General features: G+C 38.8%; 1 pseudogene; it reads right to left on the reverse strand.

Annotated features, from left to right (window-relative positions):
• Positions 1–11934: 11934 nt before the first annotated feature.
• LOC125194854 lies at positions 11935–17937 on the reverse strand (annotated as a pseudogene).
• Between the last annotated feature and the right edge of the window lie 5649 nt (positions 17938–23586).

Here is a 23586-nt window from a genome sequence, read left to right on the forward strand (position 1 = left end):
AGGTAGTTTGAATAAACGACGCCGGCGATAATTGAGATTGAGGTTCGTTCAATGAATTGGGGAAGGAAGCCTGGGAAGAAGATGACCATATTGGGCTTATTTGGAGAAAGATAAGGTTTAATGAATTGTTCTTTTGTTGGGCTAAATCTATAAAAGGGCCCATATATTTTACTTAAGTACAGTAATTTATTAAATGGGAGACACACGTATATTACGTTAATTTATAATATGGAATGCACATTTTTTTTAATTATACTTTACTTGGACAATTGTATATACTATATTTTAGAAAATTATACTCAATTATACTATAGATAAAATTTAAAAATGAATTATGCATTAATCCAATTGTACTAAACATATCACTTACTCATATCTTTATAGTAAAAGAATTTTAAAATACTTTTAAGATATGGGTACTTGAAGAAATTAATTTCGCAGAATGATACGTGAATATTAATATACTCCCTCCACCGAATAAATATGAAATATTTAAATTTTGGGATTTTATATAATATTTTTTTGTGAGTTAATGAATAGAAAGTAGAAAGTAGAGTAAGAGAGATAAAATATAGAGATGACATTGTTTTTAGAAGGGAAAGTATTATTTTATTATTAAAATATATATTAAATATTATATTTATTTTTTATATAATACTAATAAATTTTGCCCCCTCCGTTTCGAAGGGCTGGATCCGCCACTGATATATATACCCCCTTCGTTCCTGAAAATTTGTCACCTATTTCCTTTTCCGTCCGTCCCACAAAATTTGTCACCTTTGAAATTTACCTAAAATAGACTATCAAAATACCCTTCATTTTTCCCCCAAATTACCCCATCCTCCATTAATGAGAATTGAATTCCCATTTACTCATCTTCAACAACCCGTCACCCACCCACCCACATTTATCTCTCTCTCTCTCCCACCCTTCTTCTATAATCAATTAGAATCCCTAATTTTTGGTTTCAAATCACTGCCTCTTCACCGTTTTCATCCCTGAGTTGTCGATCGGCCGATTTTCCTTGTTTAAATGAGTAACCCCACCGCACCTCCTTGGTTCTCGGCGGTCGATCTCGTTGTCCCTGACACCCCCATCGATCTCGTCATCCCTGACTCCCCAATCGAAATCATCGTCCCTGACTCCCCCGTCGACGACTTCGTCCCTGACACTCTCGATAACTCTTTCGTCCCTGAAACACTCTTCGACTCACTCGTCCCTGAAACACTCTTCGATTCTTTCATCCCTGAAACCCCTATCGACGTGCCTCCAGCCACCCCCTTCAACTTTCCTCCAGCCTTTCCCGTTAACCCACCTCCAGCCGCCCCTGTCAAAATCTATAGTGAAAATGAAAAGATAATGCTTGCTATTTTGCTGCCTGGATTTTTAGATCTACTCTAAGTATGTTCTTATTTCTTGATCCAACGTCTTGTCTTCTCATTATTGGTTTGGAGGCTGTTGTTGTCGATGGGTTTGGAGGCTGATCTTGTGGTTGTCGTTGGGTTTGGAGGTTGTGGCTGTTCATGGGTTGAATGCTCTGTGATGTTTTCGATGGGTTTGGAGGCTGAGCTTGTTGTTTTCGATGGGCCCAATTAGAGACTGATTGTGTCACGACCGCCCTTTAGGGTTAATAAATACGAGTGGTCGCGACTTTAAGAAATTTAAAACATACAAAGAATAAGACTAGGGTTTCATTAAAAGTTTGACCAACAATTATTTTGCAAAAGAAAAGACAAGAGTTTGACATTATCTAACAAATAAGTCTTAAATTCTCAAAGATAAACGGGTTCAAATTCAAACGAGTAATGAGTAAAAATAAATTCCTAGCGGAAACGTTCAAGAGAAGGAGTGACGTCATGTGTGAAGACACAACGACACCCAAAGTTTAAAGACAAGCAATTAAGACTCAAATCTTTATTTGTGCTCAACACTAGCAAGTGCTCGTCGTTGCTCAACCTGCACATAAGTAAAACACATGCAGGGCTGAGTACTATAAAAATACTCAGTGGACTATGCCGAAAACAAGTTAATAAAAATAATATGTATCATGCCAATAAGCAACCATCGGGGTTTTATCTTTGAAAAGGCCCGAGGCACTAAAAATCATTTCCATTGTAAAAAGTCGATTGATCAGTCATTTTTCTCATAGACGTTAACCATATCTGCTCATACATGACTTGGAATGTGGCCACAAACCAAGTCACTAGACCGGCCACCCGTACGCTGACACACGGTCTACCAAAGGTGTACACTAATCCAGGTAGGGTTTGCGGCCCTACAAGGAACCGAATTCGATTTAAATAATAAATGACAAAAGCCATATCAGATAGGCATGTTAAAATTTAACAAGGCATGATAAACAAAAATTTCATTCCCATCGATGAAAGCATTTAGGACAATGTCCTTATTTAAAGAAAGCTCACCTCAAAGTGCTTAATTCCCAACTATATTCTTCCCCTTGGTATCACATTTAGATATTAAATAACACATATATCAACATAAGAAATCAAGCAGTAGCTTAGATGCAAGCATCCTAAGGCCTCAATTATTCAATCGATACAATTATGAATCCTTCCCAATTAGAACTTAATCTTTTCGCTATATTTTAGATTTAATTGAATTCCGTCCCAACTCACATAATTATTTTAAAACAGCCCGACAAGATAAAAACAAGGCAGCCCAACTCAAATACGAAATCGGTCCATGAAATAAACATTAGGACAACCCCATTTGGGTAATTATAGACCGACTCACCAAGAGTGCACACTTCATACCGATTCCCATAACTTATGGATCAAACAAGCTAGCTCAGATTTACATAAGGGAGATAGTGCGATTGCATGGAGTCCCAGTGACGACCACGTCCGACCGTGATTCAAAATTCACCTCAAGATTTTGGATCAGTCTACAACGTGAGCTAGGAACTCGTGCATAACTTATGAAATTTTGTGCACGAGATGCCTAGTACAAGACAAATAATCTATGGGGAACGTACCGTGATTCGATGAAACGCGAAAACACACGAACCATTACCTTGGAAACGAAATTCCGTTTAGTCTTGACATGATACTACCACCGTACCACCATCTTTTGATATATATATATATATATATATATATATATAGGGTAACATTAAACTCCTTTTACCCCTTTAGATACTATTTCCCTCTTAATCACATCCATTAGATTAGTATGATGGATGGACTAGATGAAGCCTCACAAAATCATCCCGTGTTGCATTATTAGGTTCATTCTGTGCATTATATGGGTAAAATTGTAAAACAGCCATGAATTAAAACGGCAGGAACGAGATTTCAGCGAGATTTTCATAGACCTTCCATCTACCCACTCTCTCTCTCACTCCTCAAACCCACGATTCAACATCGTCTCCCCTAATTCCCCCCTCCCCAATTTCCAAACCCTAGCCGCCACTCCAAGCCACCGGAAATCAACAACTACACGGAGAAGAGAATTCTGCCAGATTTTTCTCACTCGCTCGACGCAACAACGTTTTAATCGGTGGAAGACTTGCAATCAACAACAAGGTAGGGTTCCTGATTTTGGGTTTTTCAATTGGGTTTTTCTTCAGTATTGATTGATTAGTTTGCTAAATCGGAGCAACTACACGGAGAAGACGAATTCTGCCGGATTTTGCTCACTCGCTCGACGCAGCAACGTTTTAATCGGTGGAAGACTTGCAATCAACAACAAGGTAGGGTTCCTGATTTTTGGTTTTTCAATTGGCGTTTTATTCTCTGTTGTAACAAATTCATTATATATACCGTTTGTTACATTATTGAACTCTATCTGCTGCATCATTTAGATCTGCCATTGTGGTAGATTTAATTTATGCTACATTATATGGACTTATTGGTACATAACTGATTTGCATGAAAAATGAAATAGCATTTGGTAATTTTTTTTATGTTTTTCCTTGAATCATCTACTTCAACTTGACTGTATTGAAGTTAATAGTTAATTACTGCTTTACAATTGGGTATTGCTCGATTTTTGAGGAAGTCTTATTGTGTTGTAGTTCCTGGTCTGTATCACAGAACAAACAATGTCTAAGAGAGGAAGACTGTTCAAAAGCCAACGAACCCAGAATGCAGGTGAGCAATGTAATGGAGTAGTTGTACATTGTGGTAGGCGGTTGTGTACATTATGTTATTTTTATATGGTGAAACTATTGGTTGCATAGTATGCAATTAATTCTATTGAATTTTCTGTGCCCCCGAGTTGTGTTGTTGCGTTGGAGTGGATGTTTTAGTTCGTTTGTGCATTATTCGATTGCTTTCGTACATTATTTGCTTGCTTTGGTACATTATTGTTAATGTCGTGTCTAATAATCCTATTTATTATAGTTGTAATGTACGACTATATTTATTTAATGTATATTTCTTACTGAGTAATGTACGAATATAGTATTTTAATGTATGTTTTTCTGATTCCGTTTGTGATCAGATGGGCCACCATGATTCGAGAAACTCTACAACACTGAAAGATATAGAGAATGGCAAGGAGAAGCATACGTGGAAGAGAAAATATTGACATTTTTTAGTTTGTTTTCAAGATATATTGTTTTTTATACTTGCTTTAAGTCGTACGTTATTTAGTAGTTAAGTATTACATTGTTTTGGAGTTGATCTACTTTATAATTTTATCTCTACTATTATCATATTATAAGTTTACTATATACGTTTGACCCATGGATTGGTAAATCCAAAGGGCATAAATTCAAGTTCTTTGTAACATTATTCTCTGTAATCAGTACATTATTCACTGTTACGAATGTACATTATTAGATACTATTGGTACATTATTTACTGTACCAAATCTAAATCAAACATTAAAAAATAAAATTTAATTCATATGGTGGTACTATACCCTAGTCCCATGGGTTGCTAAACCCAAGGGGAGTGATTCAAACTCTCTGCCTTTTGTGATGGTTCCGTTTGTGAGTGGGTACTACAACCTAGCCCCATGGATTGCTAAACTCAAAGGGCATGAATTCAATTTCCTGTCAACATTATTCTATTCAATTTGTACATTATTCACTGATCCATGCACATTATTAGATAATATTGGTACATTATTTACTGTACCAAATCTTAAACGCATTAAAAATTGAAATTTAATTCATGTGGTGGTGTTATAGCCTAGCTAGCAACCCATTGGGAATGATTCAAACTCTCTGCCCTTTTGTGATGGTTCCGTTTATGAGTGGGTACTACAACCTAGCCCCATGGATTGCTAAACACAAAGGGCATGAATTCAATTTCCTTTCAACATTATTCTATTCAGTCTGTACATTATTCAATGATCCGTGCACATTATTAAATACTATTGGTACATTATATACTGTACCAAATCTTAAATGCATTAAAAAATAAAATTTAATTCATGTTTATGTTGCTATAACCTAGCCCCATGGGTTGTTAAACCCAAGGGGAATGATTCAAACTCTTCGTGCTTGGTGATGGTTTGGTTTGTGAGTGGGTACTAAAACCCCATTGATTGCTGACCCAAAGGGTATGGATTCAACTCTCGCCAATCATTAAATACTTACACAAGTACATCATTTAGTATTACACACGTACATTATACGCCACTTGACGTACATTATTTAGTTCTACTTAGCCTAAACATTATTCCCTGAAACATGTACTTAATTCAACAATGAATTTTGATGTATGAGTTAGTAATATGCCCTAGCCCTATGGATTGCTAAATCCTATGGTAATGGCTCTAACTCCCTTTTAGTAGTCAAGGTTTTGTTAGTGAGTCAGTACTATACCCTAGCCCCATAGATTGCTAAACCCTTTTGAGAATGGATTTAACTTCTTTCACACATTAAACTCATTGTAATCTACATTATTCAAAGACGACATATACATTATACAACTATAATCGTACATTAATACAATCTGCATTATACGCTTAACATTGTACATTATTTGTCGAAAATTTACAAGCTATAACTTACGAAAAAAACACGAAAATCTGTAAATGTCAGACGGATTTCATGAAAATAAAACGATAATTGATGCAAAATAATAGTAAATACAAGAACGAACTAATCACAAACAAATACAGAAAACCATTGATGTCAATTACACGACTAATACAATAACTTTCTACCAAAATTTATCAATAATTCTCGAAATCGATGAAAGAATTAATTAAATGACTTTCTTCCATTGTTGAAAAAACCGAAAGGAATCGAGGGACACCACCAAATTTTGGGAAAGAAGAAAGAGAAATGAACGACTTCTCTCACTGATCGGTATATTTCGAGAAGAAATACAAACCCAGAATTCTTCGATTTAGAAAAGAGAGAAAAGATTAGGAATGAGAATGTCATCAATGGAGAACTCACGCTGAAAGTTTAGGGAGAGAAGAATGATTTCAGTGTGTAATCGTGAAAAATAATTGTTGTAATCTTTAATAGAGATAATTAAGGGAATTACCATAACAAAATAATTAGTGTATACCCAATTTGACCTTTTCGATTTTTTTAAATAATATAATTAAATACATGTGGCACTATTTTCAGCCATCAGATCTTGAAAATGGATGGTCGAGATTGAGAAGGAAATAGAACAAAAGATAGAAAAAGTATATGAATACATCCCTATATATATATATATATAGGGAGATGATCAAAATAAGAATGCAATATATATATATATATATATATAGGGTTTTGATCTATGAAGACCAGATTTAAATACAGAAACGCAGAACACGGTCATACGTAGGGCATTTTTAGGTCATAGTTAGTTTATTTTTAGGTCATGCTAACAAAACATGACCTAAAATGATCTTAACATGACATAAACCCAAATCTTATAATATGACCTAAAACTACTTAATTATGACCTTCCGTGTTTTGGGTTAATTATTGACCATTAGATCATCTAATCCTAGGGCCAAGATTTGGGCTGCATTTCTGGATTTAAACACATACTTGTTTTGATCATCTCCATATATATATATATATATATATATATATATATATCCATTATCCACAAATCCACTCTTAAAGACCGAACCACCGAACCCTACCAAATTAGGGCTTTTAGATCTAGTTTTTTATGGATAAGATACAGAAATTTATAAATTATTTTCGCCTTCATCACGAGCCTATTTTAATTCATTTGAAGGTAAATAAGTCATACTAACATGTTACGAAGATTTAACTTCGTTCCAGAATATATTACTTCATTCTAGTAGGTTTTTACTTCATTCTAGTAGGTTTTTACTTCATTCCAGTAGGTTTTTTACTTCATTCCAGTACGTAAATGTGGTTTCGCCGTCGCGTGCCGTTCTTTCTCTCTACAATATCTATCACCAACGCCATGACGCTAATATGGTTTAATAAACATATAGAATAATATAATAAATTATTGGAATGAAGGATGTGTAGAAGCATTTGAAGTACAAAATGAAGTAATAAACATATATAATGAAGTAAAATGGGCTTGTAATGAAGCCGAAAAAATTTTCACAGCAGCACATCTCATCAAAAATACTAGATCTAATGGCCCAGATTTGGTCTCTAGTTCGGTCTTTAAAATTGGTTCGACATTGATCACAACTCTATATATATATATATATATACATCCATCATATTCTCAACATCATTTGAAACCTTATACACTCATCGTTTTCTTTCTACCCTTGTGATGATGCTGAATTTTTTTTTATAGATGGTTCAACGGTATTATGCTCCGATGCGTCATCGTTACGCCAAAAATAAGAACTTTCCTGTTGAGAGCTACAAAGAATTGGAGTGGGGTGGGAAGACTTTCCTCCTGAACTATGTCACTGACTTTTACGACCATTGGATGGACGCCTATGCGTATGGGGGAGCTACACATCACGCAGGAATCACGAGACTTATCCACACCCTACCAACCCCTTGGAGTGAGTGTACCGCCTAGGCGGCGGAACCGTTCACATGGTACAGTCCGCATAGTATGAACCGCGAGGGGACATGATCGGTCTTTTAGGGGTACTACTTCCGGCCATGATGACTGCAGCCGACGGACCCCCACTTCATCCACCTGCGCATAAAATCCCGCCGGGTCAAGCCCGCCAGTGGAAGTATCGTTACGATAAGGAGCCACATGTCTCTTGCGTTCCCAGGAGAACAACGCTTAGGATGCGCACTTCGGCCGCTTTAAGAATAAAGAGAGTGTCGAGGAGATGCTCGCGATAACCCCTCCACTCCCGAACATCGAGGAGGAAGACGAGGAAGCAAAACCATTCGAGGTGGAGGAGGACTCAAATATAGAAAGTGTTGGAGAGTCTGAGGAGCCGGAAGATGATGAGGACGGAGATAATCAGAAATGATAATTGCGTAGTAGATTGCTTTGTTTTCTTTCCCCATGTTTTTTATATTCTAAAGTTTTGCTTGACATTTACCATTGTCCTTTCACGTTTTGCTTTACTCTTTTGCCTTTGTTGTGATTGATACTAAGACCTCTTCGAGGCAACGTTTTGATATTCTATAGAAAATTCTCATCTTTTTCTATCCTATCATGCAATGATATGTTACTACTCTTTTTTATCTTATTGTGAAATTATCTTTACTATTCCATTGCGCAGTTGCCTTTTTCTATCTTCTTGCACAAATGTATTCTTCCATTCTATTTTGCAAGTGTCTTTTGTTATCCTGTTGTGCAACTGTCTTCTGCCATTCCATTGTGCAACCGCCTTTACTATCCTATTGTGCACGTATATGTTTTGCTATTCTATTGCACAATTGTCTTGTTATGCTATTGTACAATTACCTTATGCTATCTTATCGTGCAAATGCCTTTTTCTATCTTATTGTGCGAATGTCCTTTGCTATGCTATTTTGCAACTGCCCTCTTGCTATCCTATTGCGCGATTGTCTTTTGATACCCAACCTTGCAAAAGCCCTTTTACTATTCTATTTGTGCAATTGTCCCTTGATCCCTACTTATGAGATGATGCATAACTTTTTAACTATACCACATGACTATTGTTGGATTTTGAATAAGTGCGATAACTCGTGTGATAATGAATCAAAATGCCACCAAGACGTAACATAAGACGTGAGAACCAGGAACCTACCCCTCAGACGATGGAAGAAGAAAGTGTGACACAACCAATGCCGCCACCACCACCTCCTCCACCTTCGGTAGATCGGGAAGTTGTGAAGTTGTTTCTAGAACAAAAACCTCTCGTCTTCGATGGAATTGGAGAGTCAGCAAAGGCCGAAACTTGGATACGCGCATTGGAGCGCATTTTCAAAGAAAATGCCAGATCTAAGGAGAGAAGAGAAGATTGCCTGAGGAAGGAGGCTGACAGAGAAAATGAGCAGAAAGAAGAGAGTTTACCAGACGGAGGAGCATTCTAGACAAAGGGCAGAATGGGGAATTCAAGGAAGGATCTAGAAGCTCAACTCCTTATAAATGAAAGGACTAAACATATTGAAGTTGATTGTCATTTCATTCGAGAGTGTGTTTTGAATCAGACAATTACTACTCCTTTCACTTCATCGTCCAACCAGATTGCTGATATATTCACAAAACCGTTGCCTGTGAAGCGTTTCTCAGAACTTTGTACCAAGCTGGACATGATCAATATATATGATCCAGCTTGAGAGGGAGTGCTAATATATTAAATGTATTATGTCCCACATCGGAGATGTAACATAGTCTAGTTTTGTCTCTTGTACTATATATATATTTGCCTATATTTACTAATGAATATACACCTACTTTCTCCACTATGTCTCTATATTCTACTGTTCTACAGTATAAACTAAAATCGTTACTAACACATCCCTAGAATCCTATAAATTTCGTCACTCATAGACAAATAATATAAATCCCTAGTTTCAAGGGAAAATAATTAAAACATAAAAACAAGAAAGATAAAACCCAAAGGTAGAGTCTTCTATTCTTCAATCTTCACTCCAAGTTTTAAACTCCACGCAAGAACAATGGTGGAATTTATGTGGAAGAATTAGGGTTTGAGAGGAGCCTCGGAGGCTTTCCAATTTTGGAGGCAGTGAATGATTCATATTATGAGTTGGGTTATGGGATATTAATAAGCTTGAAAAAGGTTTGGAGAAGGTAAATTTTGTGCTCCATAGGTTAAGGAAAAGATTTGGCTTCACAAGGTAATATCTTATTTCCTTCCTTGAATTTCCGTCTTAATTCAGCACTTGACAACATTTCGCAACCTTCGTAGAATTCCCATAACTTTTTCCAAAGAACTCCGATTGAGATGATCAAGGTATCAACGCGAAGCTCTTTCAAAGACAAAGAGAATAGTATGTAGCATGCTCACTTCAGAATCGCCAGAAAATTGGGATTGAACTGAGGCATCTGTGCACGACCCCGCCCAGCGACCCCCAGGATGAGTCCAGCAGGCCACTGGGAAGTGTATGAGCTCTCTAGACTACTTTCAGCGACCACTGTCTTAGATCCAGTGGTACGCTGGGTTGCGCTTCTTCCCTAGTTTCTAGATTTTGACCTTTTTATTCCCCTTTTCAGCTCTATTTTGCACATTTCTCATAAAACACGTCAAAATACGAAAATGGATAAAATATGGAAATAATAGACATGTAATGCAACTTTGACACTCAAAACGGACCAAATAATGGCCTCAAAACAGTGCAAAATTTGAGCGTATCACATACAACTAACTTTTTCAACCCACTTTCTATTAGTACATTCATAAAACTCATGTCGGGTAAAATGGTGACAAATTATCATGGACTGAGGGAGTAACTTTTAATGAGAACACGAATTGAGATGATTGCATAATTTGGAAGCAGACTATTTTTTGCTTTATGTTTTAGTATCTAATTTCTAGAAAGAACTTGAAATTCTATAGATTCTTATAGTACTGCTGTTGAAGCTAAACAAGAATCACAACATTTGAAAAATAACGTGGTAATTGATCACCCAGAGGAAATTAAAATCGATGAAAAAGAGATTGATGTCGATCCCGGATTTCAAAAGCCTATTGATGGATTTGATATAAACATTCGAGATCGTATACTTAGAGAATACGTGGCAAGAGATCCCTGTCAATCAAAAGGACTTGATTTTCCTAGAAAAATATATGGAAAAGATTTAATTAGTCATACAATCCAAATACGATATTTGTGTATTTATGGACAATATTTATATTGGATTTTTTTTGAATTTCTAATAAACTGAAATTTCAAGTTATCGTTGAAAATCAAGTACGTACGAAACCATTCAAAATATAATTCAACATTTTAAAAAAATACACACACCTAGTTGTTTTATTCTCATACAAAGGAAGTTGGAAACATGGAATCTTTACATTCCATATCACTTTCGATTTTCAACATTGTCCCAACAAATCATGCATCCAACAAAGATTTTGACAACTTTTATTCTCCCATTAATGTATAATTTCTAAATCTGTTATGTTGGTACTGGTTGTTACTGCTATACGTTGCCACGAAGATGGCATCAATGAGCTATGAACCCCGTTGCACTCCTTCCTTTGGGCTGTGACGAATTCACTGTCCGAGTCAGCCATTGATACGTGGGGTCTCAAGTTCTGCCTCGACATTAGAAAGCGAGGACAGCTTGAGGATTTAATGAAAAGGGAGTAGAAGCCGTTCTATCTATACGTTTCATTCTTTCATTTCATCAACTAGGAATGGATGTTGTCTAAGAAATTAGGGAGTATTTTTGTAACTTGTACTCCCTCTATCTCAACTAAGTTGAGTGGTCTTCTTTTTTTAATATCCCAACAAAGTTAAATCAGTTGGGATGGAAGGGAGTACTATGTAACTTTGGTTGTTTCGAACTTGGATGTATTTCTCATTTTTCTTGAAAAAATTCTTAGTGTGGACGAGGTTAATATGGATTGATGAAATGAGTTACAAATCAAGAACTGGGTTTCTAATTCTTAGACCGTCAGATTTGATTCGCGGATCTTCTTAACCGATCCACAGCCGCTTGATTCTTGCTTGGCATTGATTGATTTCTTACCAAGCTGCGCTAAGACAGCCCTACTTCTCTACAATTCAATATGTTATCAAGCGATTTTAGAACTCAGATTTTAACATCATCATCGTTCAATACCTTTCCCGAGCCTCTCAGCCAAAACCCGGCAACAATCACATTCCTATCTCCCAAATCTCGAACCTGCCAAAATCAAGTGAGCATCAAACACCTATCAAACTGTCAACGAGCCTCTGTTGTGATAAATAAGGAGATTTAGGGCAAAAATCAAATTGGGGTATAAACAGCGAGAGAGATGCTGTGCTTGACATTTAGTAGTAGTAGTACTAGTATATAAACATGGTGTGCTTGACATTTAGGTCACAAATATATTTTGGGCTTTGTAGAGCTAGGCCCACGTTGGGCAATGGCCTGAATTTTACTACTAAAGCTTCACTGCATAACACTAATTATTACTCCATTCGCCCCACACACTTAGAAAATGACATCGAGATTTTAGGAGATGCTCCCTCCTTCCGCAAATAGGAGTCTCATTTTTCCATTTTAGTCTGTCTGTGAACATGAGTCCCGATTCACTTTTATCATAAATTGTAACAGGGTTCCACATTGCACTCACATTTCATTTAAAACTAATATACAATATATAAGTGAGACGCATATTCCACTAACTATTTTCCACCCTCTATTCTTAACATTTCTTAAAATACATGCCGCCAAGGAGTGAGACTCCTAATGGTGGACGGATGGTGATGTGGATCAAAGTATTTTGTGATCCATTTCCCAAGGATTTACCCAATTGTGATGCTTGATCTAGGTATTTTTGTGAGAATTGGTTTTCTATTTTATCAATAAAGGCAACCCAACAAGAGTTAAGGAAACTAAGATGATCAAAACAAGAAGTAACATTGGATAGAGTGGAAAATTGAGATACATAGTCATTGATGAGGCAAGCTAAGACACTTACAACATACTAACATGCATCCATGGCTAGATCTTCAAGGAAACCACAAACCTTGAAGCATACCTCTACTTGATCCATACTTCACTAAGAATTGATGAACCAAGCAACCTAAATCTAGGAATTGGATAGGAAACCCTCTTAAAGAGGAACAAATCTCTCAAGCATATAATTCAGCAAAAACCTAAGGAAAAGAAATGACATCAAGAGGTATTTATACTATGGGTCCAAAAATAGAAAGTTGGCCCACAAAATCTAAAATCGGCAGAATCGCCCGGTCGGGCGTTTTTCACAGGCAAAAACGCCCGGACCGGGCTTTACACTGTCCCCGGGCGAATTCCCACAGTGAGCCGGGCGCGCGAAACGCCCGGCCGGGCATCCTCCTCCACGCTTTAATCAAATCGCTCGGTCGGGCGATTTCCACATGTGAAAACGCCCGACCCGGGCGTTTCCTCTGGAAATTCCGGTCGGCCCTCGTTCTTCAGCACGATCCTCAACTTTGGCTCATCCGTCCTCCTAGGCTCCTCCCGCTTGGACTTTTGAATGAAAGTTGCGAGTCCATCCCGAAGTCGCCTCATCATGGCTCTCGTCATGGGTCCGCCACGTGAGGTCGTATCATCCTACCCTTCTTGGAAAGGATTTGTCCTCAAATCCGGACTCCCTACAAAATCAAACGGACTCAAATCAGTGACGTTGAACGTGCAACTAACATTATACTCACCGGGCAAGTCGATCACGTAGGCATTGTCGTTGACGCGTTCCAACACGAGAAAAGGTCCATCTCCTCTAGGGGCTAGCTTTCCCTTGGTCTTATCGGGGAAACGTATCTTCCTAAGATGTACCCACACCCAATCACCGGGTTCAAAAACCACCTTCTTGCGTCCCTTGTTCACGTGGCGCGCTACTTGCTCTCCCTTCTCTCGGATCCTCTCTTGCACTTGAGTATGCATCTCCTTCACGAACTTAGCCTTTTCCTCTCCCCCTACATCAAGCATAATTGACAAAGGCAAATCCTCCGCGGACAAATCCAACGGGGTGAGGGGGTTAAATCCATATACAACTTCAAAAGGAGACAATTTAGTAGTGGAATGAAAAGTCCTATTGTATGCAAATTCGGCAATAGGTAGACACTCTTCCCAAGTCATATTATTCTCAAATACTAGAGCACGAAGGAGGGCTCCGAAGGACCTATTCACTACTTCCGTTTGTCCATCCGTTTGGGGATGAGCGGTAGTAGAAAAAAGAAGCTTGGTTCCAAGACTTCCCCAAAGGGTCTTCCAAAAGAAACTCAAGAATTTGACATCCCTATCACTCACAATTGTTTTTGGAATCCCATGCAATTTGACCACCTCCTTAAAAAACAAATTTGCAATGAATATAGCATCATTCGTCTTCCTACATGGAATGAAATGAGCCATCTTGGAGAACCTATCTACCACTACCAAAATACTATCATTCTTTCGAGAAGACATGGGTAGGCCTAGCACGAAATCCATGGAAATGTCCACCCAAGGTTGTGTAGGTATAGGTAAAGGAGTATAAAGCCCAAAGTTACTAGACTTAGACTTGGCTTGCCTACACTCTATGCATTGACCACAAAATTTCTCAACATGTTTCTTCATACAAGGCCAAGAGAAATGTTCACTCAAAATGTCAAAAGTTTTTGACACCCCAAAGTGCCCCATCAAGCCTCCCAAATGAGATTCCTTAATCAACAAGTCACGAAGAGAGCAATTAGGAATGCAAAGCTTATTCTCTTTATATAAGTAACCATCCATCCTATAATATTTATCAAAAGATCCTTTTTCACATGCTTAAAAAATAGTGACAAATTCGTGATCATGCTTATATAAGTCCTTAATGAACTCAAAGCCAACATACTTGGAAGCACACACAACAAGCACTTGTTTTCTCACATGCATCATATGATTATCAATTAAGACATCATCACTTGAAAGAGCATGAGGCTTCCTAGAAAGGGCATTCCCCTTTTTATATTTGATCACATAAGGGAAAGTTTCTAGAAAAGCACTCCACTTAGCATGTCTTTTATCAAGTTTATGTTGTCCCCCTAGGAACTTAATGGATTCATGGTCGGTGTGAATTACAAACTCCCTATGCATGAGGTAATGTTGCCAATTCTCTAAACACCTCACTATAGCATACAACTCCTTGTCATATGTGGGGTAGTTTAATTGGGCTTGGCCAAGCTTTTCGGAGAAATAGGCTATGGGTTTCCCCTCTTGCATGAGCACTCCTCCTACCCCCACTCCACTAGCATCACACTCAAGCTCAAAAGTCTTGTCAAAATTGGGAAGGGCTAACAAAGGATCATGAGTAAGGTCATTTTTCAAGGTGTTAAAAGCTCTTTCTTGCTCCTCTCCCCACTTAAACTCTACATTCTTTTTCACAAGGTGATTAAGGGGAGATGCCTTAGTAGAAAAATCCCTCACAAACCTCCTATAGAAGCTTGCAAGACCATGGAAAGATCGAACTTCACTCACACTCTTTTGTGTAGGCCACTCCCTAATCGCCTTCACTTTCTCCTCATCTACTTTCACACCATCCCTCCCCACAACAAATCCAAGAAAAACAACCTCATCAACACAAAAAATTCATTTGGATAACTTGGCATATAAGGCATGCATTCTCAACACTTCAAGCACATCCCTAAGATGATTAGCATGCTCTTCTACACTCTTACTATAAATCAAGATATCATCAAAATACACCACCACAAATTTTCCAATGAAAGGACGAAGCATATGATTCATCAAACACATGAAAGTGGAAGGAGCATTAGTCAATCCAAAAGGCATAACAAGCCATTCATATAAGCCAAATTTGGTTTTAAAAGCGGTTTTCCATTCATCCCCTTCTTTCATGCGAATTTGGTGGTACCCACTTGCTAAATCAATTTTGGAGAAATAATTAGAGCCACATAGATCCTCAAGCATATCATCTAACCTAGGTATATGGTGTCTATACTTAATGGTGATCTATTGATGGCTCTACAATCCACGCACATTCTCCAAGTTCCATCCTTCTTAGGTACCAAAATAACGGGTACGGCACAAGGTGAGAGAGATTCTCGAATCAAACCTTTGGCAAGGAGTCCCTAGAATTGCCTTTGAAGTTCTTGAGTCTCCTTTGGGTTTGCTTTGTATGCCGCCCGGTTGGGAAGAGAGGATCCCGGTACAATATCGATTTGGTGCTCAATCCCTCTCACGGGTGGGAGCTTGTTTGGAAGCTCGTCCGGGAAGACATTGTTGAAACCTTGCAAAACACTTTCAATCAACAAAGGACAAGGATTAGTGTTAGCATTTAAACATAAATCGTTCCGGACCATGAGGAGGATGGTTGATCGGCTTTTTAGTGCCCACCCAAGGTCGGGAGCCCTAGCTAACAAGCAACCTTTTCCCTCCTTGCTTGTTGTTTTTCTTACTTGGGTACTTTATTTTTTCTCTCACCACCCCCTCTCTCACTTGGCTTTTTTAGCTCACCCTCACTCACAAGCCTTTTCTCTCTATCCCTTTCCCTTTCCCTTTGTAGATGTTGGTGTGCTTCAAACACATCCTTAGGTAAGAGGGGCTTCAACCTAACCTTCAAACCATTCACCATGTAGAAATATTCATTGGTGAAACCATTCTTATACACCCTCCTATCAAACTCCCAAGGTCTTCCAAACAACACATGGCAAGCCGTCATTGGAATGATATCACACATCACCTCATCCTCAAAGACACCATTCTTCTAAGGAACGAGACATTGATCCTTCACCTTTAGCTCCCCGGACTCCCCTAGCCATTGAAGCTTGTAAGGATTGGGATGTTTGTCAACCTTCAACCCCAACTTGGCTACCAATTGTTCACTCACCACATTAGCACAACTACCTCCATCAATAATCACCAAACAAGTTTTAGAGTATACCTTGCAATTCATATGGAAGATGTTGCACCTTTGTTCTTTATGCTCCTCAAGATCGGGTTGTACATTGAACATCCTTAGCATCACTAAGGACTTTGACCCCTTATCCTTTTCTTCTCCACTATAATATGACATACGTGGCTCTACACTTGCCTCCTTGTTTTCTACCACCACGTCTTCCTCATCCTCACTATGCACGCTACCATCTTGCCCAATCACCATGACTCCTTGGTTGGGGCACTCACGAGCATAGTGACCATAGCCCTTACACTTGAAGCATTGTACCTTGCTACTCTCCGTTGAGGAAGGGTTCTTGGTAACTTGTGGACTTGAGCTTGGAGATCCCTTGTATGGTGCTTTGCCTTGAGTAATAGGTGAGCTCTCCATCTTCTTGGAAGGGGTACTCCACTTGTTTCCTCCCATCCCGGTTTGACTAGAAGCCACTCTTGCCTTGCTAAGAGCCACCTCTTTACCTTGCCTCTCAAAAGTCTCGGCAAAACTTAGTACTTCCCCCAATGTGATTCCCCTCAAAGCCTCAATTTGGACTTTATGCTTCAAGGACGTGTTGAGACCATGGATGAAACGGTCTTGAGTGGTTTCCTCCGATTCATTTACTCCAATCTTGTTCATCAAAGCAAGAAGTTCATAGTAGTAATCCATCACACTCATGGATCCTTGCCTTAGGTCTTGAAGCTCCCCACGAAGTTTGAGATAATATGATCTCGGTACAAAGGACTCCTTCATGATTCGGCACAACTCATCCCATGATCGCACCTCTCCCATCCTAGCTATCCTCCTCTTTCTCAACACATCATTCCACCAAGTGTTAGCATTACCCCTAAATTCGGCCAAAGCAATCTTCACCTTATCTCCCTCGGAATAGTTGTGGAGGGAAAAGATTTTCTCCACTTGAGATTCCCACTCCAAGTAGGCTTCGGGATCGAACTTTCCATGGAATTCGGGAAGGTTGTGTTTCAAGGTCTTGGATGGATCATCAAACCTTGGTCGGGGCTCCTCCTCATAATACCTATCCCTCCTAAATCTATCCCCATAAGGCTCCATCCCTCCATATTGATTTCCTCCTCCATAGCGACCATACCCCCCATTTCCTCCTCCCCCTCGCCTATTGACTCCATTTAACCCCCCCAAACCTTCCATTCTCCAAATTGTTAACCCTATCCCGAACATTCCCTCCTTGCCACCCCTCATACTCCTCCTCTTCAACATTTTCCTCCGGAACCTCATTAGGCACAGGAGTGGGAGGCCTCGTCCCCTGCTCTCCCTTCCAAGTGTTGAACTCTTCAAATAAAGTGTTTTGGGCGGCAAGCATGCGGGCTTCGGATTCTTTTGATCGAGCAATGGATTCTTTTGCTCGCACATCCATTTGGATCATCATCTCTTGTTTGAATTCCTTCATCATTCGGGCCATCATGCTCACAAGGTCCCCATCGGGTGTAGGGTGAGTCATGCTTGTTTCCTTCCCCTTCCGCACTTGTCCCCGCCATTTTGTTGGACCGGGTGCGAGGAGACATAGAGTAAGTACCTACAAATCAAACAAACACTAGGAACTAGTCCTAGAGGTTAGTAATAAAAGAAAGTAGAATTTAAGAAGATGAACTCAACCTTGATGTCCCAAACCCCCTCAAATCACTCCCCAATAACTCTCGACAAAGGCTTAGAATATTGTGAGAAAGGTGGATTCACTCACACTCACAACTCCAATTCCAAGATTTAAGTTCTTGAGGTGGATCAATCAAGGTATACTCCTTGGTCAACAAAATCAAGAAGACAAAGCCATAAACACATATTAGCAAGATGCAAGTCAAAGAAAAAAAACAAACAAGGGGTGACACTTTTGCTGAAATTTGGCTGATCTTTATGATTTTTTTTTTGGTATTGATTCCCGCGCCCAATTTGGATGAATTTTGGTGGATAGATTCCCAAACAAGTCTAGATCAAGGGAAAAATGGCCATATATAGTCAGATTTGATGATTGGATATGTTTTGTATGGTTTTCCCCAACTATGCCAAAACAGGGCAATGATGTTAATCTCCACGGTTAACTAGGCAAACGAAGGAATTTTTTGATGAAATTTTTCAGGTACGTAGTTCACATAACATAGATCATACACACCAAATTTCATCTTAATCTAAGCACAATTGATCAATCCGATCATCCCAACAAAACAGAGCAAAAACAAAAGACAAAAGGAAAAATAACTCAACCCAAAGCAACAATAGATCAAACACCTAGTGGGTACTAGGCTCTGATACCAAATGATGTGAATCCAAGTATTTTGTGATCCATTTCCCAAGGATTTACCCAATTGTGATGCTTGATCTAGGTATTTTTGTGAGAATTGGTTTTCTATTTTATCAATAAAGGCAACCCAACAAGAGTTAAGGAAACTAAGATGATCAAAACAAGAAGTAACATTGGATAGAGTGGAAATTGAGATACATAGTCATTGATGAGGCAAGCTAAGACACTTACAACATACTAACATGCATCCATGGCTAGATCTTCAAGGAAACCACAAACCTTGAAGCATACCTCTACTTGATCCATACTTCACTAAGAATTGATGAACCAAGCAACCTAAATCTAGGAATTGGATAGGAAACCCTCTTAAAGAGGAACAAATCTCTCAAGCATATAATTCAGCAAAAACCTAAGGAAAAGAAATGACATCAAAAGGTATTTATACCATGGGTCCAAAAATAGAACGTTGGCCCACAAAATCTAAAATCGGCAGAATCGCCCGGTCGGGCGTTTTTCACAGGCAAAAACGCCCGGACCGGGCGTTTTCACTGTCCCCGGGCGAATTCCCACAGTGAGCCGGGCGCGCGAAACGCCCGGCCGGGCATCCTCCTCCACGCTTTAATCAAATCGCCCGGTCGGGCGATTTCCACATGTGAAAACGCCCGACCCGGGCGTTTCCCTGGAAATTCTGGTCGGCCCTCGTTCTTCAGCACGATCCTCAACTTTGGCTCATCCGTCCTCCTAGGCTCCTCCCGCTTGGACTTTTGAATGAAAGTTGCGAGTCCATCCCGAAGCCGCCTCGTCATGGCTCTCGTCATGGGTCCGCCACGTGAGGTCGTATCGGATGTGGTACTATTTTATGTGTTGGTTAGAAAGAAAAAATAATATATTTATATTAATGTGAAATAGTAATTTTTTCAAAAGAAAATGTGACATCTTTTGTGGATAAATAAAAAGGAAAGTGTGACAAGTATTAGGGATTGAGGAAGTAACAAAATTGCATCAAAATTAAGAATGTCCACTCCACCCTATTCAAGATGTCCACTTTTTATATTTAGAAATAAAATTAGGGCAGCGGAAGCGATTGAAATATTAAATCGAACAAATAAATCACATAATAATCAGATCTATTTAGCAGATTATTTAGACAAATTCTATTTGCGTAATTCTCACATGTATCATGCTCATAACTTGAATTGATCATGCTTTAAGTATAATTGAAACCTAAAACATGCTTTTCTACGGAGCAGAAATAATATCTTATTAATTCTCCAAAGAATTGACAAGGGCTAGCGACTTCTCCACGTGACACTTTGAATACTAGACCACGGATCTTCTCTCTGGTTCCTGAACTGTACTCCCATATTAGTGTGGGCTGATCTCATCGGATTACTAGGACTTAAATAAAAAAGACAGAAATTCAACTCTACGGAGGAGAGGAAAAATAATGTCTGTTGTTGTTGTTGTCTTTTTTAGGGAAATTCAACTCTACGGAGGAGGAGAGGAAATTCAACACCAAGAGGGGGAGAGGGGGGGGGGGCGAAAATTTTAGGGAAAAATAATATTGTTGTTGTCTTAATTAAATTGTCTGTCTCCTTTATTCTCCAATTTATATTAAGTTCCTTTTGGGCCCAGACATGGATCTATGGAAAGTTTTGGATATGGGCTCACCCAATTTACTTTTTACTAATTAAATTGAACTCACTATTTAATATAAGCTTTAATTAAAATATTACGAGCAGCCATTACAGAAGTAATATTGAACTCTCCCCATCCAAATCCAAAATTATAAGTAATCCGGGTTTCCGTTTTAACTTTCATTTCTCGCGCTTAAGATAAAAATATCCATTAATTAATTAATGTCTGCTATGGACTTAATTAATTAATTTCTTATTAATTCCAAGAGTGGACTTAGCATGAAACGCTTATTTATTATTCTTAGAGTAATCAAACTCCAACTAGCTAGGTTCCGAATAATAAAACCTTGTTTCGCACTCCTCTTAAGGGCATTATCAAACGAGACTCACCTCGCGCACGATTCAATATAATAGCAATCATAGAACCGCTAGACATTAATCACCACTACCTAATATATCAGGATTATTGGGTTGCGAAAAATCCGCACCATTTGATAAGTCAAAAAGTAATGCATAATCAATACCGTATGCTCAATGTTAACCTACATTGATTAAGAAACAAATAATTATCAAGACCTCGTCTTTCAGTTGCTATAGCACAAAGACACGTCTTGCTGTTAGATCCGTTCAGTGTTGTACCACACCAATGTCATCTTATTTCAGTAAGGCTTAGAAATATGCGGACTGACATTGCAACATTTTACGATGGATAGTCTAATTCATCTAGGTCGTGAAATTCTCCTTTTTCTTTGTTTAGGACTGACCGTGTTTCCTCAATGTGGACGTCGCCCACAACCGGTCTACTAAAACTAAGATTTAGACTTTGTTAAGTTAACTTATACATTTAAACATGCAATTAACATATATTAAATGTAAAACATAACAACATTATGACAAAAATAATCTGTTTTATTCCTTGGAAAATAAAATAAGAGTTTTACAGTATTCAATCACTCGAAACGTGATATCTAGTATACAAACTCTAACAATCTCACACTTATACTCAAAACACTTTCGAGTATACAAAAAAATGTGCTAACGTCTAATTTTCCCACTTATACTGAAAGCGGATTGAGGTCTTGTATTAGTAGAACTTCCATTCCTTCAACATGGCTCTCAAACGGCTTGACCGCTAATGCCTTCGTGAAAGGATCTGCCAGGTTGTTTTCTGACTCAATCTTGACCACTTGTATGTCTCCTCTCTGCACTATATCTCTAATGATATGATACTTCCTCTCTATGTGTTTGCTCGCTTTATGAGCCCATGGTTCCCTCGAATTTGCCACAGCACCAGAATTGTCACAATAAATGGTGATGCTCTTGGGCATATTCGTAACCACACCTAAACCCAGAAGGAAGTTCTTAAGCCATACAGCCTCTTTTGCAGCCTCCGAAGCGGCCACATATTCGGCTTCCATGGTAGAGTCTGCAATGCATTTCTGCTTTACACTCTTCCAAATTACAGCTCCACCTCCTAAGGTAAACACATATCCGGAAGTAGATTTTCTCGAATCTACATCAGCTTGAAAATCTGAATCTGTATATCCTAAAGGACAGAGTTCGGCTGCATTGTAAACTAGAACATAGTCCTTAGTCCGATTAAGGTACTTGAGTATGTTCTTTACGGCAGTCCAATGTCCTTGGCCCGGATTTGATTAATATCTTGCTACCATGCCAACATCAAAGCAAATATCGGGTCTAGTACAAAGCATAGCATACATGAGACTACCAACAGCCGAGGCATATGGTATCCTTCTCATCTCTGTTATCTCAGATGATGTCTTTGGCACATCTCTTGAGATAAATGGATGTCGTGTCTAAAAGGTAAGAAACTTTTCTTGGCATCTTGCATGCTAAAGCGTCTAAGTACTGTATCGATGTAAGATTTTTGGGATAAGCACAATGTTCTCTTTGCACGGTTGTGAAGAACCTTGATACCGAGAATGTGTCCAGCATCACCCATATCTTTCATCTCGAACTGGCTGGACAACCAACTTCGTACTGATGACAACATCTTTTTATTGTTTCCAATTAGAAGAATATCATATACATATACATATACATATAAAACTAAGAACACAACATTTCATTTTTCAACCTTCTTATACATGCAGCTTTCATTAGGGCACTTTTCGAATCCAAACTTTTGAACAGTTTGATCAAAACACTGGTTCCATGATCTAGATGCTTGCTTGAGGCCATAAATGACCTTCTTAAGCTTCTAAACCATGTGTTCATTGCCCTTTACCATATAGCCTTCGGGTTATTCCATGTAGATGGACTCCTCAAAACTCTCGTTTAAAAACGCGGTCTTAACGTCCATCTGCCATACTTCCCAACCCATGTAAGCTGCAATAGAAAAAAGTATATGGATCGATTTGAGCATGGCTACTGGGGAGAAGGTCTCATCATAATCGATACCTTCCCGTTGGGTATACCCCTTAACCACTAGTCTTGCCTTGGACACTTTAACTCGTCCATCGGGTCCATGTTTACGTTTGTATATCCACTTGCTCCCAATGGCAGTACAACCTTCGGGTAGGATAGACAAATCATAGACGTCTTTGTCTACCATTGATTGTAGTTCCGAATCCATTGTTTTCACCCATTCGGCAATGATCATACATCTGCTTGCGCCTCTGCAAGATTCCAGTGGATCAAGTACATTGCTGTCCGAGGAGTAATCCATACACTTCTCCCAAACCAATGTATCTTTCGGGCTCATGAGAGACCCTCCCTGTTGGGACTACGCGGCGGAAGACAGGAAAACAAACGGGTCCTTACTTCGGATCTATTTAGGTGATTATGCAT

The sequence above is a fragment of the Salvia hispanica genome, chromosome 6, assembly GCF_023119035.1.
Source record: "Salvia hispanica cultivar TCC Black 2014 chromosome 6, UniMelb_Shisp_WGS_1.0, whole genome shotgun sequence".
NCBI lineage: Eukaryota > Viridiplantae > Streptophyta > Magnoliopsida > Lamiales > Lamiaceae > Salvia > Salvia hispanica.